This window comes from Mesocricetus auratus, unplaced genomic scaffold (assembly GCF_017639785.1).
Source record: "Mesocricetus auratus isolate SY011 unplaced genomic scaffold, BCM_Maur_2.0 Super-Scaffold_100024, whole genome shotgun sequence".
Taxonomy (NCBI): Eukaryota; Metazoa; Chordata; class Mammalia; order Rodentia; family Cricetidae; genus Mesocricetus; species Mesocricetus auratus.
The window spans coordinates 27,302,935-27,318,581 of record NW_024429205.1 but is presented as its reverse complement, the minus strand read 5'-3'; the positions used below and the strand labels follow the sequence as shown (position 1 = coordinate 27,318,581).

The following is a 15,647-nucleotide window of genomic DNA, read 5'->3' as shown; positions in this document are numbered from 1 at the left end:
TATTTGTGTTTCCATAAAAATGAAAAACTGTGGATTCCTTCCAGACAAATATGGTTTGATGAAGCAAGACCCCCTGAAGCAGTGGTTCAAGTGATACATCGAAAACAGCTGAGATGATGCAGTTACAGATCACTACAGCCAGGATTTCTGGGTCTTCTTAGGATCTCCAAGACAGCACCCCTAAACAGCAGGAAGTAGTTTGGAGAGAATGATACTCAAATTTCAAATATTGTTTATAAATGTTTGTTTTCATTTAAATTCGGTTGGTTATAAATGGTTAATGATCACAACCAATCTTTTTTTATAGTAAAAAAAGAAGGGGGAAAGGATATAGAAATGAATTCTTTGTATTGGAATGGATTTTCATTTGTTGATACAAATTTAAGGTCAATTTGGTTATATGTATATTTCTATTCTTGTTTAGCTATTGTGTTTATACAGCTGTTTTAAAATGTAATGTATAATTAAATAAGATGATAGTCAACTGAAATAGTCAAACTTTTGTTAGGTTTTCTAGATATAAATAGATATTTCAAATGGATATTCTTCAAACCTTTCAAAGACCTTCCAAATATGGCATTTAAAATGGTTTAGAGTTTTTCATAGCAGACACAACTGCTCCTGGCATACCAATTACCTCAGAAAGGAGGATGGGCATCGAAGAAACTTGTTACGGAGTTTGCCTTTGACACAATGTGCTAATCTTTCCAAAGCTTAAATAAGCTTTTTTTTAATGAAAAAATAACCCTTTCTATTTTAAATAGTTTATTGCTAATTATCTTTATTTTTCTGACAATTCTTATTTCCAGTCTCAGAATTATTTCTGTCACTAACTGGGGTATCTTATATAAAATATTGCCATCAGATAATATGGGCATTTTATATAGCAACTTGAGCATCATATGGAATTTGCTTTTTGTTACAGATGACTTCGTATGAAGGAAACAGGAGACACATACCAACGTGTGACCAGCTAAATTGTTTTACATAGGAAATTCATAATGTGAGTGAAATATCACATGGACATACAGACTCTTCTCCTCTCTCTCTCTCTCTCTCTCTCTCTCTCTCTCTCTCTCTCTCTGTCTCTCTCTCTCTCACACACACACACACATACACATACACACAGATACACTCTTTAAATTTTTTGTCTGCTTTATTTTGTTATTATGAACCACACCAACTGTTTCTGTATTACTTTTGAGTAGTAATAATGCACATCTCAATTCTCTCCACAACTCATAGACTGTAATCCTCTGTTGCCAATCTTCATAAGCAAATTCAGGTTATGTTTATAAGTATTTAGTATATGTAAAATTATTCTTACCATATTCATTAGCTTTTTGTCTTTTAAAAATTTGTTTCATTGATGACATTTTTTATTATTTTGCCTATATTGTTCTTTTATTAACAGCATTTTGAAGAATTTCTAAGAAAAATTGTCTTGTAATATTATAAAATTAATCAGTATTGGTGTATCTTATTAGATAAGCTTCTAATATCTTCTTGCCTTCTATAGCCATTTCGTTAGACTTAGAGATTAAAATCTTGGCTAGATTCTTGTCAAAAACAATTTTCAGATTTGGCACTTCCTTGCTATTCAACTTCGCTGCAAAGCCATTCTGTTACATAGTTTTTTATTCATCTCTGTTGTTCTTATTTAGCTGAGAGTCAATTTGGCAGTCACTTGACTCTGCTGTTTGAAAATGAGCTGTACTTTAAGGATGTACATGCTGAGTACTTGTAGAACTCAGTGTTGAGAAAGGCTGGATCTTGCCTGATGACCTTTAACAACAACAACAATAAGATTCAAAGATGACATACCTCTAATACACACATGAATACATCCTGCACTATCGGATCAAACAAGTAATAAGCATAAGGGTCAAAACCTGACCATTTCAATAGGGAGCATGTTGGTTTAACAGACATTTTTAAGGAATTTTTGTACAGGTATTTATAATAATTAGCCAGATACAGTAGAATATATCAGAGAACACCAATTCAAAGATTTGGGATATAATAACTATTTCCTGGGGAATTACCCAAGAATTTATCAAACATTCTGTGGTACATACCATGTTCCCAACTAAACTAAATAACATGTTTGCTTGTAATTATGTATCTAATGTAGAAGTCTTAGATTTTAATCCAGATATTTTGACTTCTCTTTCTGTGTGGTTGGCCATTAGAGTGTTCTGGAAGAGCTGTACTTGCTGTTTATGGTCAGAGGCATATTGCTTTCTAACACAACCATCATTAGATATGACAAGTTCTGGACTCTGGGTGGAGAATTTTCAGGTTACAGAATGTTGCTGATTATATATTTCTCCATAAACTCTAGGAATCACCCTACCTTCTTCCTATTATTTCAGTTGCTCAAAGCTGGCTCAGACATTATACTCTAAAGGACTGCTTCTTGAATGCTCCTGTATTCATGTGCCATTGGTATCACTAAATTCTAACCTGTGTGAAGATGATGACCTAATTTTGTCATTCAACTCTAGAAGCCTGCCCCCTTTCAAATTCTCTCCTCTAAATTTTACAACACAGATAACTTTACTTTCTTTCATAAGTGTTCTCTGCTTTCTCTTTTGTCTTTCTTCTGGGTTTATTTTTTTATCTCTGTACCACTCCATTTTTTTTAACTCAAGTGACATTCTATTTGAAACACAGAGATTTGGAATTGTTTTTTTACTTGTTGAAATTTTATTTTATTGCGTATTAAAGTACATGAATGATAATGAACTTGCTGATCTTTTCCTTCCTGGAGATCTGGATATAGTTGAATTAGTATTCCGTTATAGGAATGGTTATTATAGAGAAGAGAACACTGAAGATTTTGGAAATAAAAAAGCTTAAAGAGTTTGTTCTTAGGAAAATAGCACACTTGCTATATGCACCATTAACTACTTTAATGGTATAAAGTACTTTTTGTTTAGCTTTTTTTCTTATCTGCTTTTCAATAAAGGTGGGTATTTTACTGAATTTTCTGTAGCGTGCCTCTTCGTTTTAGGGTTATAAGATTCAGAAGTGCCTTCCAATGTTTTCTTATTCAATTTAAATGTGCTGTAAAGTTTGAGAGACAAGTCATTTCATTACTTTGGTCTGACTTACTCTAATTCCTTGTCTATGCCTAACTATTTGTCTGTAATTAAGAACTTTCTAATTTGCCTTTGTTCTCAAAGACTTATTTTATTTAAAGTTCATTTTGCCTGTGGCTTACTTAGAATGGCTTGTGATTTCTTTTCTTCTTACAATTTGAAAAACAGCTGCCTGTGTATGGATTTGCTTATTTTCTACATTTTCCTTCCAGATATTGACACCTGTGGAGTCAAAGAGGCAAGGGTGACTTTTACAGCTGTGTATCTGTGCTAGAAACAAATTGTGTGATATATTGTTTTTTCTCAGTTTTCATCTAAACCCCAAGGCTGCAAATTGAGAGGTCAGAAACAAGATTTTCCAGAATCTTTGGTGAACCCCAACAATTTCACATTTTGTCAGTGTTAACTTTCCTAAAATGACATTTTTAAATCTTAGTATAATTGGACATTATAGGGTATAGTACAATATAATCACCTGATCTTTAAAAAATCTAGAAATAAATAGTAAATAAATGCATTATATTACATTGTGTGGTCAGCATAACATAAGAACATGCTACATCCATTCCAAAAAAATGGGATTCCCTATAGAATAAAGAGTACAGCAACAAACCATCTGAAGAAGAATTACAGAATTTCCCTTGAAAATTCATTTTCCAACAAATGGAGGGTGGACATGCATTTTCTGAATGAAAGGACTGTCAATGTGCCTAAGACAATGGGTACAATATCCTCAACAAAGCACATAGCTGCAGAGTGCCAGAACAAAACTCTTTTTTAAGTTTCCAAAGGAAGAAGTAGGTCATGTATAAAAGGTAAATCCCAGAGTAAATTAATTCATGAAAGTAAGAAAGAACATCTTTAATGAAATAGGAACTTGGTGTCTTAGAGTGGTCCAGGATCCAGGCTAGCCTTATTTAAAGATGGGAGCTTCTCAGTGAGTGTGATAATCTTGGTGAGAAGAGTTGAGGTGACTGTAACACCTGCTAAGCACAAGGTCAGCCTGGAATACAGACACAAGACAAAATGAGAGGCAGAACAAAGAATACATAAAGGTCTAGCTGTTGTTGCAAAGGAAGGTAACATTTAAGTCAAGCCACACTGAGGGAAAAGAATTCTCGTGTGTGTGTGTATGTGTGTGTGTGTGTGTGTGTGTGTGTGTGTGTGTGTCTGTGTGTATGCATATGCGTTCATGCATGTGTGTTTAAGAATGTAGGTTGACAGTGGTTTTTGCTAAATGGAAGAATCCTTTGAAGGGATGATGAAGAAGTGGCCTTGTTTGGGCTCCAAGAAAGATGTGTTACTAGAGCATCTTTATTGGCAGATGAGGCGCAGGAGAAGAGAGAGCAGGATGGGGAGGAGGAGCAACAGACTCAGGACTAACAATGGAGCATTCACAGCAAAGGAGGAAACTTGGATACCTTAGAGTGACGCTCCAAGGACTCAGGTAAACACAAACCTTCAACTGGAACAGAAAGAAAAGGAACGGAGAAGAATGAAAGTGAAATCAAAATGGCAGAAGCTGATGTTCGAGTGAGTCTTCCGGTCCAAGGGGGAAATGCAGCAGATGGAGCGGTGTGAGGCAGACTGAATATAGAAGGTGGTTTGGCGTGTGCTTAGTTCATTGCTGACCTTGTCCAGGTCTTCATGCATCTCTTTTAAGATAAAACAGATAACATTTTCTCAGAATTGATTGGTGATACAGGTAAGTTTAGTGAGAAAAAGTGTGTGTGGGGGGGTGCTATACTAGACATCAATCTTCAGATGGGTTGCAGTTTTTCTCTGCATCTCTGGACCTTGCTGGGATGCAGGATTCTCACCATCACTATTGAATGCAGACCCCAGTAGAACTTGGCTGTGAGCTCGGACCCCCTTCAGGGCTTTCTTCTAGCTGAGGCCTCATTACTCTTTGAAATCCCCACACATATAATCCATTTTCGTAAACACAAGATGTGACAGAAATGTAACAAATGCCCCATGACATTAACTGCTGTCAGGAAAACGTCTAACTAGTCTCTGCCAATGAATGTGCTTAGAACTTGGTGCTAGGTTGCAGTCTTCAAGGCTGATTGTGAAATATCTGCTGATCCAGGAGGTTTGGTGGTATATATTTTAAGAAAACACTGGGGGCTGGATGAGTTGGTGGGTAAAGCCTAATGATCAAAGTTGAATCCTCAGACCCCATAGGATGGAAAGAAAAGAAAAACAATAAAACTCCTGAAAGTTATCTCCTGACTTTTTGTTTTTGTTTTTGAGACAGGATTCCTCTGTGTAGCTTTGGAGCCTGTCCTGGAACTAGTTCTTGTAGATCAGGTTGGTCTTGAGCTCACAGAGATATGCCAGCCTCTTTCTCCTAAGTGCTGGGAGTAAAGGTGTGCACCACCACCTAGTTCCTGAATGTACTGATCTTGTCTGTTCTCAGAAGATAAGCAGGGTTGGGCCTGGTTAGTACTTTGATGGGAGACTTTTTTTTAACATTTTGCATGTATGAGTGGGAGTGAATACACACACATGTACACACACACAAGCACACAGTAAGAATTGAAGCAGGAGATGTGCTCAAGTCCTTGTGTTCTCTTTCCTATCTCACAGAGTGTAAACAATTTCTGAACGTGACTGCCCCCTTTCAGTTGTCCAGTGATACTAGTCTGTATCATGTAGGCAGCTGTCCTATGTCATGAAATTCTCTCTGCATTGGCTCCTCATTTCATGTTCCAAATGAGATTAACTCGAGATAATGTTTCTAAAATGTAGGGATGTGACAGAGTAACAAAGAAAATTAAATGTGACCTAGAAAACAAGCTAATGCCTTTGAGGAGAAATAAATGATAAGCCTAATTTTCAATGTACAATGGGAAGGCGAAAGTTGTGGAGAAGTAGTATTGTAGCACATGCATGAAAGAGAAATAAAATATTAGATATTTATGTAAAGATCTCCTTAGAAAAAGAGACTCCAGGTTGGAATGCATCCCACAACTTTCATTGTTGTTGAGCCTATTGTTTTCAAAGTCAGTGATGAGTTTTAAAGCGCACTATCACTATTTTAAATAGATTCAAGCCTGAGTAACCTTGGCACTGTTAATCTGCTCATACTGTACCATCTGTTTCACACGCTTCCTAACTTAATCTGCACATCTCAGAACTGATTCCAGTTACAAGGCAATACTCTACTATTGTGTCATAGAAACGATGATAGCCAACAGTCTGCAAACATCAATCTAAAAGGACAACATGGAAAAAAAAAACACTAGGTAGTCAGGTGACTTTAATGCAGTCAGGCCACAATTGCTAACTCACTCAGTGACATTGAGCAAAGCAGGCAAACACTCTGGGGTCTGGTTTTGCCATGGGCAAAATACATTAGGCAGCAACTACAAAATGCCTTCAAAGTTCCCTTAAAAATATAACCTCCTTGTTGGAAAAAGAATTGATAATGCCAATTTAGAGACGCAGACATCAGCTCGATCCAGTCCTCCTGTCTTTTGACGTGTGCATTGGAAACTACTTCATAACAGCCTTCAGTGAGTCACCGGTCTTCATAGAAGCACAGCCAGAGAAAACCACAACAGACTGGAGTTTAAGAAAGGTTTGAAAAAAGGACAAGGCAAATGACAAGCTAACATGTTTAAATGAATCCAGAATCACAAAACTATAAATACAAGTAAGTTTTTTGTTGTTAGCATGTATGTGTGTGAGAAAGAAAGAGGAGCAGAGGGGAGAGAGAAACAAAGATGGAGAGAGAGGGAGGGATAGAGGAAGAGAGAGAGAGAGAGGGAGGGAGGGAGGGAGGGAGGGAGAGAGAGATAGAGGAAGAGAGAGAGGGAGAGAGAGAGGGAGGGATAGAGGAAGAGAGAGAGAGATAGAGGAAGAGAGAGAGAGAGGGAGGGATAGAGGAAGAGAGAGAGAGAGAGGGAGGGAGGGAGGGAGGGAGGGAGGGAGAGAGAGAGAGGACTATAGATGACTATAAGAAAAAAGGGGCATTCTGGTCCCACACTGTGTTTATAATGTTAATATTATATAAACACTGTAGGTTAACTAACTGGTCACACTATGCCAAAATGTTTCAAATATGAAGGTGGCATGACAATACTATCAGGAAAGGTATATTTCAGTGGAAAATTCGTTCCTGGGAATAAGGACTGAGGACCAGTGGCTTTGCCAGGAACCTTCCAGCACTTCAGTACATGATTGGGAATACTGAGGCACCTAGGCTTGTGGGAGCACCTAGCAGGTTCTTGACATTTAGGGTGTGAGACAGCTGCTGTTTGACTGTTCTGACCATACTGTTAAACTGAATAACAATTTTAACATATATGCTAGTACATATGTCTGGAACTCCTTAGGAAGAATAATATTCATATAAAATTTTTATACCAGTTCCCATGCCATACTTTCTCCCCCATGTTTTGGTCTCTCTTTCTCTTTTCTTCTTTCTCTGCCTTTCTCTCATTTAATTGGTGTAACTATAATTCATCATATATGTGTCCCAATTTATGGTGATCTACTTATATATTTTTTCATTAAAATAGTATAAAAGCAATGTGCATTGTTTTAGGATTTTTTCTTCCTGAGATTCAAGGCAGTAACCAAAAACAACTTAGGGGAGAACAGGATTTATTTTATCTTACAACTCCCAGGTCGCACTCTGCAGCTGAGTGAAGTCTCAGCAAAAACTCAAGGTGGGAAACTGGTGGCAGGAACTAAAGCAGAAACTGTAGAGGAAACATGCTTACAGTGTTTTCTCCTCACGACTTTCTCCTCATGGCTTGCTCGGCCTGTACCTCGAGATTTAGAACATGCTATAACTAGTTTAAATAGATTCAAGTCTGCATAACCTTAGTGCTCTTAATCTGTTCTGGGTGGCATTCCCCAAAGCCCTGGGCAGGGACACACCTTACCAGTCATTAATAAGGAAAAGGTCCTGTAGACTTGGCTACAATCAACTTGCTAGAATCATTTATTCAGTGATGTTCCTCTTTCCAGTTATGTCTAGGTTTGTGTCACCCTGACAAAACCAGCCAGCATAGGGATTCAGTAAGAAGCATTTGTTCAAATGTTGCATTTTGATCTGTTTTCTACTACAGCATGTGGTAGACAGGATGGTCACTTATGATGACAGTAGCAGTGAGCCTCATGTCAGGTACATAATCACAACCCAAACTCCAGTGCCGCGAGTTGCTAAGCCATGAGTATTTCAGCTATGGTAGGTTCATCAGAAAATAATCCATTGTAAGTTATCATAAAATCACACAGTGTGTATTTGCTTAAGTGGGCAACTGATTAAAAATTCTTTATTAGTAAAATGAGCTGTTTTTACATTTAATCATGTCTATCAAATTTGATGCCATTTTCCCTATTATCCACAATACTAGATCATTTCAAACCTTTGTGTCTGAGGAATTTCCTTTTTTAATTATTTTTTTTATTTAGGTTAGAAACAATCTTGTTTCACATGTCAATCCCAGCTCCCTCTCCCTCTCCTTCTCCCCCACCCTCCCCATCAGGTCCCCCAGGTTCCCCAGCCCCCCACCCAATATCCTCTCTGATCTCCAAGGAGGGTGAGGCACTCAATGGTTGATCTCCAGTAATTGTCATTTCATCCAGGGCAGGGCCTAGACCCACCCTCCAAGAGTCCCGGATGAGAGAGCCTCCCACATTTTGTGGCATGCGCACTCAAGTTCTATTTGTACACCAGGGATAAATACTACCCAAGGCCCCATAGATTACCTAGGCCTCCTCACTGACACCCACATTCAGGGGGTCTGGGTCAGTCCCATGCTTTCCACACAGACATCAATGTGGAGTCCAAAAGCTCCCCCTTGTTCAGGTCAATTTTTTGTGATATTTCCTTGGTACACATTTGCTGGCCAAACATGAAGGTTTGATTGCATGAAAATGTCTTCATGACTTAACTTGCATGATTTCATTTTGGCCAGACATTTATTTCATAATTTTAAAGATATAATTTTAACAGATATTATCTCACTGAAATTTAGTATTTCTGACATTTTTTACTCCTTTACTGTGCAAACTCATGCACTATAGATTTTTTCTTTATTACTCAGTAACTTAATTGAATTGAGGTTTTTCCTTGTTCATTCTGATTAGGGTTTCTTGATCTTCATCTGTGTTAGTTATCATTAAATTTGAAAATTTTTAGATAACTTGAAGTCTTTTATTTCTTCAAACATTATTCTCTTTTTCTAATATATAAATTCATCTTTGTTATGAATTACTAACTGAAAAGCTACCAAGAAATCAAGAAATCTTTCTTCTTCTTCTTCTTCTTCTTCTTCTTCTTCTTCTTCTTCTTCTTCTTCTTCTTCTTCTTCTTCTTCTTCTTCTTCTTCTCCTCCTCTTCCTTCTCATCATCATCATCCTCCTCTGTTTATTTTGTTTTTCTTGGGGGATGGTAGAAATTATTTCACTGTTAGATCTTCAAGTTCACAGCGCTTTCTTTCTACAGTATCTTCGATTCTTAATTTCTATTAATTCTTTCCAGTGGTAAGTTCATTTCAGCTTCTGAGTATTTTATTTTCAGACTTTGCATTTCAGTTGCTCCTCTTATTTTTCTATTCCATTTATTACTGTGTTTATTTTTAATCTTCTAACATAGGCTGCAGTCACATTAATAGATTTATAATTCTTTTCTTCTAATTCTGCCATATTCATCGTTTCTCTATTTGCCCCTGTTGGTTCATTTTTTCCTTTTGGTTTTAGGTTACATTTTCTGGCTTCTGCACACTATAGTTGCTTTGAGAATTATAGTTTTTCATTTTACTAGCTTTTACTGAGAGGCAATTAAGATGCCTTCAGGGATTTTTTTATGTCTTTGTGTCTTGTGTGTTTTTTCCCTTCAAGTTTCAGAACTGGGGAGTACTACAGTAGTGTCCACTTGAAGGGATTTTTAGGTTCCTATGAAGCCTTGATTCTGCCAGAGCATCTATAGATACCTTTCACACCACATGACTTTCTCTGTATGAGTTCTGGAAATCATTTATCATGCAGAACCCCAAAATTATTCTCATCAGGGAAGCTACTTTTTCAACTCCCCGATAAGAACTTAACTGTTTCTCTCTGATTTTCACATCCACTGCAATGAACCAAAAGTTCTGTGTCCTTAGCAGAGATAAAACAGGCTGTGCTGGCATTTCTCCTCCCTTTGCTGAGGTTACAAAACATGTACAAGTAGAAGACAATGGATGCTTGTGCTATATAACCACGGTTCTGGGGTGTCCATTTTCCAGTGATTAAAAACAATAACCCCATAAGTTCTATACATCCTCTTAATTATTTTAATAAGAAAAATATTCTCAACTTTATTATCATGCCATAGGGAGACAGCCTTTTAAATTCATTTAAAGTATATATAGGAATGTTTTACTGCTGAATGAAAATTCTGTTTATGGCAGAGTGTCACATAAGGCAGATTTACCAAATAAGAAAATAATACTCCACTTCAGCCCACACTCAGGGCAGAGGGCAGAGGTGAGCACTGGATCCCCATCTTAGACCCGGGGTCCTCCTGCTTGCCCTCTCTCAGATCCCCTGGCTTGGGGACTAAGGCCAGATGGACTCCCCCCAGAGGGATGGCCAAGTGGCCAGGAACCTGAGAGAGAGCTGGTCCACTTCTGTCCACACTCAGGGCAGAGGGCAGAGGACAGAAAGCAGAGGCCAGAGAGTATTGGATTTGCTTGCACCCACCGAAAGGGAACCCTGGTCGCCTACCCACCAGGAGAGGAAGAGACTCTTTTTTACACCCACTGGAAGAAGTGATGGGAAAGAGGCAATATAAGAACACAAAAACAAATATGACACCATCAGAGTCTAGAGATTCTACACCAGTAAGACCTGAATACCCCAATGCAGATGAAGTAGAAGGGAATGACCTTTAAAACACCTTCATGAAAATGATATAGGACTTCAAAGAGGATGTGAGAAAATACCTTAAAGAGATGAAAGAAAATACAAACCAAAAAATCCAACAAATGCAAGAAAGGGAAGAAAACATCGAGCAAATATTACAAGAAACAATTCAAACAGTGCAAGGGTTGAGAGCTGACATGGAGACAATTAAAAAACACAGTCTGAAGGAATGCTGGAAATAGAAAAACTGGGGAAACAGTCAGGTACTACAGATGCAAGCATAACCAACCGAATACAAGAGATGGAAGACAGAATCTCAGGTGTTGAAGACACAATAGGAGAAATAGATTCATCAATCAAAGAAAATCTTAAGTCTGAGAAATCCCTAACACAAAATATCCAGGAAATATGGAACACTGTGAAAAACTAAGAATAATAGGTATTGAAGAAGGTGAAGAAACCCAACTCAAAGGAACAGAAAACATATTCAACAAAATCATAGAAGAAAACTTCCCCAATGTAAGGAAAGATATGCTAATGCAGGTACAAGAAACATACAGAACACCAAATAGAGTGGACCACAAAAAAGTCCCCTTGCCACATAATAATCAAGACCCAAGCATACAAAATAAAGAAAGAATACTTAGAGCAGCTAAGTAAAAAGGTCAAATAACATATAAAGGCAAACATTTAATAATTACACCTGACTTCTCCATGGAAACTCTGAAAGCCAGAAGGTCCTGGATAGATATTCTATGAACACTAAGAGACCACAGATGCCAGCCCAGACTACAATATCCAGCAAAGCTTTCAGTCACTATAGATGGAGAAAACAAGATATTCTGTGACAAAATATGATTTAAAAAATATGTATGCAATAAAACAGGCCTACAGAAAGTTCTGGAAGGAAATTCCAGTCCAAGGAAGTTAACTACCACCAGAAAAATATAGGCAATACATAATTCCACATTACCAACACCCAAAAGAATAAAGGGGTGAAAATCTACATGAAATTCCACCAAGAACAACCATTCCAAAACAAATGAGAATGAGCAATCAAAGGACATTAATATCCTTCAATATTAATGGTCTTAACTCTGCCATAAAAAGGCACATGCTAACAGAATGGATTCGACGATAGAACCCATCCTTCTGCTGCATACAAGAAACACACCTCAGTTTCAAAGACAGATGTGTTAAGGGTTGGGTAAAGATTTTCCAATCAAATGGTCCCAAGAAACAAGCAGGGGTAGCAAACCTAATATCTAACAAACTAGACTTTAAACTGAAATCAATGAAGGAGGTAATTTCTTATTCATCACAGGAAAAATCCTGCAAGATGAAGTCTTGATTCTGAACATCTATGGCCCAAATACAAAGGCAACCACATTTGTAAAAGAAACATTACAAAAACTCACACAACATATAAGACCTCACACACTTATAGTGGGAGACTTCAACCACCCACAGTCACCACTAGACAGGACTACTAGACAGAAACATAACAATGAAACAAAGGAACTAATAGAGGTTATGACCCAATTGGGTTTGACAGACATCTATAGAATATTCCTTCCAAACACAAAAGAATATACCTTTTTCTCAATGGCACATGGGACCTTCTCAAAAGTTGAACACATACTTGGCAACATAGCAAACCTCAACAGGTACAAAAAATGAAATAACTCCATGTATCTTATCAGACCACCATGCTTTAAAGTTAGAGTTTAACAGCAACACAAATTGTGGAAACCCTACAAACTCATAGAAATTAAATAATGTGCAATTGCACCACTCCTGGGTCAAAGAAGAAATAAAAAAAGAAATTAAAGACTTCCTAGAATTCAATGAGAATGAAGACACACCATACCCACACCTATGGGACAATTTGAAAGCAGTGCTAAGAGGAAAGTTCATAGCAATAAGTGCCCACATGAAGAAACTGGAGAATAGTTACACCAGAGAATTAACAGCACAACTGAAAGCTCTAGAACACAAAAAAGCAAACTCACCCAGGAGGGGTAGATGCCAGGGAATAATCAAATTGAGGGCTGAAATCAATAAAGCAGAAACTAGGAAAACAATACAAAGAATCAATGCAACGAAAAGTTGGTTCTTTGAGAAAATCAACAAGATAGACAAACCTTAATCCAAACTCACCAAATAGAAGAATGTGAACATGCAAATTAACAAAGTCAGAAATGAAAAGGGGGACATAACAACGGACACTGAGGAAATGCAGAGAATCATCAGGTCAGACTTTGAAAACCCGTATTCCACAAAATTAGAAAATTTAAAGTCAATGGACAACTTTCTGGATAGATATCATCTGCTAAAATTAAACCAAGTACAGATAAGCAATTTAAATAGACCTATAATCCCTAAGGAAATAGAAGCAGTCATGAAAAGTCTCCCAACCAAATAAAGCACAGGGTCATATAGCTTCAGTGGAGAATTTTACCAGAAATTCAAAGAATAGCTTATACCAATTCAGCTCAAAGTATTCCATGAAATAGAAGCAGAAGGGTCTTTGCCAAACACTTTTACGAGGCTTCAATAACATTAATATCCAAACCACACAAAGACAACTAAGAGATCTTCAGATCAATTTCCCTCATGAACATTGATGCAAAAATACTCAATAAAATACTGACAAATAGGATCCAAGAACACATCAGAAAACTCATCCACCATGATCAAGTAGGCTTCATCACAGGGATGCAGGGATGGTTCAACATACGAAAATCTATCAATATAATCCACCATATAAACAAACTGAGAAACAAAAATCACATGATCATCTCACTAGATGCTGAAAAAAATTGACAAAATCCAACACCCATTCATGATAAAGGTCTTGTAGTGATCTGGGATAACAGGAACATACCTAAGCATAATAAAAGCTAGATACAGCAAACCAACAGCAAAAATCAAACAGAATGGAGCAAAACTCAAGGCAATTCCTCTAAAATCAGGAACAAGACAAGGCTGTCCCCTCTTCCCATACCTCTTCAATATTGTACTTGATGTTCTAGTTATAGCAATAAGACAACAAAAGGAGATCAAAGGGATCAAAATTGGAAAGGAAGATGTAAAACTTTCACTATTTGCAGATGATATGATACTTTACATAAGTGACTCAAAGAACTCTACCAGGGAACACTCACAGCTGATTAACACCTTCAGCAAAGTAGCAGGCTACAAGATCAACGAAAGAAGATCAGTAGCCCTACTACATGCAGACAGTAAGAGGTTTGAGAAAGAAATCAGAGAAACATCACCCTTTACAATTGCCACACACAACATAAAATTCCTTGGGGTAATGTTAATCAAACAGGCGAAAGACCTGTAAAACAAGAACTTTGAGTCTTTAAAGAAAGAAATTAAAGAAGACCTCAGAAAATGGAAAGATCTCTCATGCTCCATGCTCTTGGATAGGTAGGATCAATGTAGTAAAAATGGCAGTCCTGTCAAAAGCAATCTACAGATTCAATGCAATCCCCATAAAAATTCCAGCACAATTCTTCACAGACCTTGATAGAACAATTCTCAATTTTATATGGAAAAACAAAAAAACCTAGGATAGCCAAGACGACCCTGCTCAACAAAGTAATATCTGGAGGCATCACCATTCCTGACTGCAAGCTCTGTTATAGAGCTATAGTCCTGAAAAATGGTATTGGCACAAAGATAGACAGGTAGACCAATGGAACTGAATTGAACACTCTGAGATTAGTCCACAAACCTATGAACAGCTGATTTTCGACAAAGAATCTAAAAGTATACAATGGAGAAAATATAGCATTTTCAACAAATGGTGCTGGCATAACTGTATATTTGCATATAAAAGACTGCAGATAGATCCATGTCTTTTGCCATGCACAAAACTTAAGTCCAAAAGTATCAAAGACCTCAACATAAATCCAGCCACACTGAACCTCTTGGAAGAGAAAGTGGGAGGTACCCTTGAATGAATTGGTACTGGAGACAGCTTCCTGAACATAACATCAGTAGCAGAAACACTGAGATGGACAATTAATAATTGGGACCTCCTGAAACTGAGTAGCTTCTATAAGGCAAAGGACACAGTAAACTAAAAGTCAACTCACAGATTGGGAAAAGATATTCACTAACCCCACATCTGACTGAGGGCTGATCTCCAAAGTGTACAAAGAACTCAAGAAGTAAGTCTCCAAAACACCAAAGGACCCAATTAAAAAGTGGGGCACTGAACTAAATAGAGAATTCTCAATAGAGGAGTCTGAAATGGCTGAGAGGCACTTGAGAAAGTGCTCAACATCCTTAGACATTAGAGAAATGCAAATCAAAACAATTGTGAGATATCATCTTACTCCTGTCAGAATGGCAAAAAATAAAAAAGCATCAATGACAGTATATGCTAGAGAGGATGTGGAGAAAGGGGAACACTTGTCCATTGCTGGACAGTGGACAAGTGCCAGTGTTAGTGCCAACTTGTACAGTCACTTTGGAAATCAGTATGGAGATTCCTCAGAAAAATGAGAATAAACCTACCACAAGACCCAGCAACTCCACTCTTAGGCATATATCCAAAAGATGCCCATTCATACAACAAGGATGTCTGTTCCACTATGTTCATAGCAACATTATTTGTAATAGCCAGAACTTGGAAGCAACCTAGATGCCCCTCAACCGAAC

At 37.5% G+C, this 15,647-nt stretch overlaps 1 long non-coding RNA gene across 3 annotated transcripts in view; it reads left to right on the top strand.

The window, feature by feature from the left end:
• LOC121133866 overlaps positions 1-3,574 on the top strand; it is a 68,919-nt gene extending 65,345 nt beyond the window's left edge. For 2 of the 3 annotated variants that reach the window (XR_005870885.1, XR_005870883.1), the window contains 2 exons: positions 926-1,003; positions 3,317-3,574. This is a non-coding gene — a long non-coding RNA (uncharacterized LOC121133866). Of the gene's footprint in view, positions 1-925; positions 1,004-2,375; positions 2,672-3,316 lie in introns of those variants that run through there. The other variant, XR_005870884.1, reaches the window with a different exon arrangement.
• Positions 3,575-15,647: the final 12,073 nt, after the last annotated feature.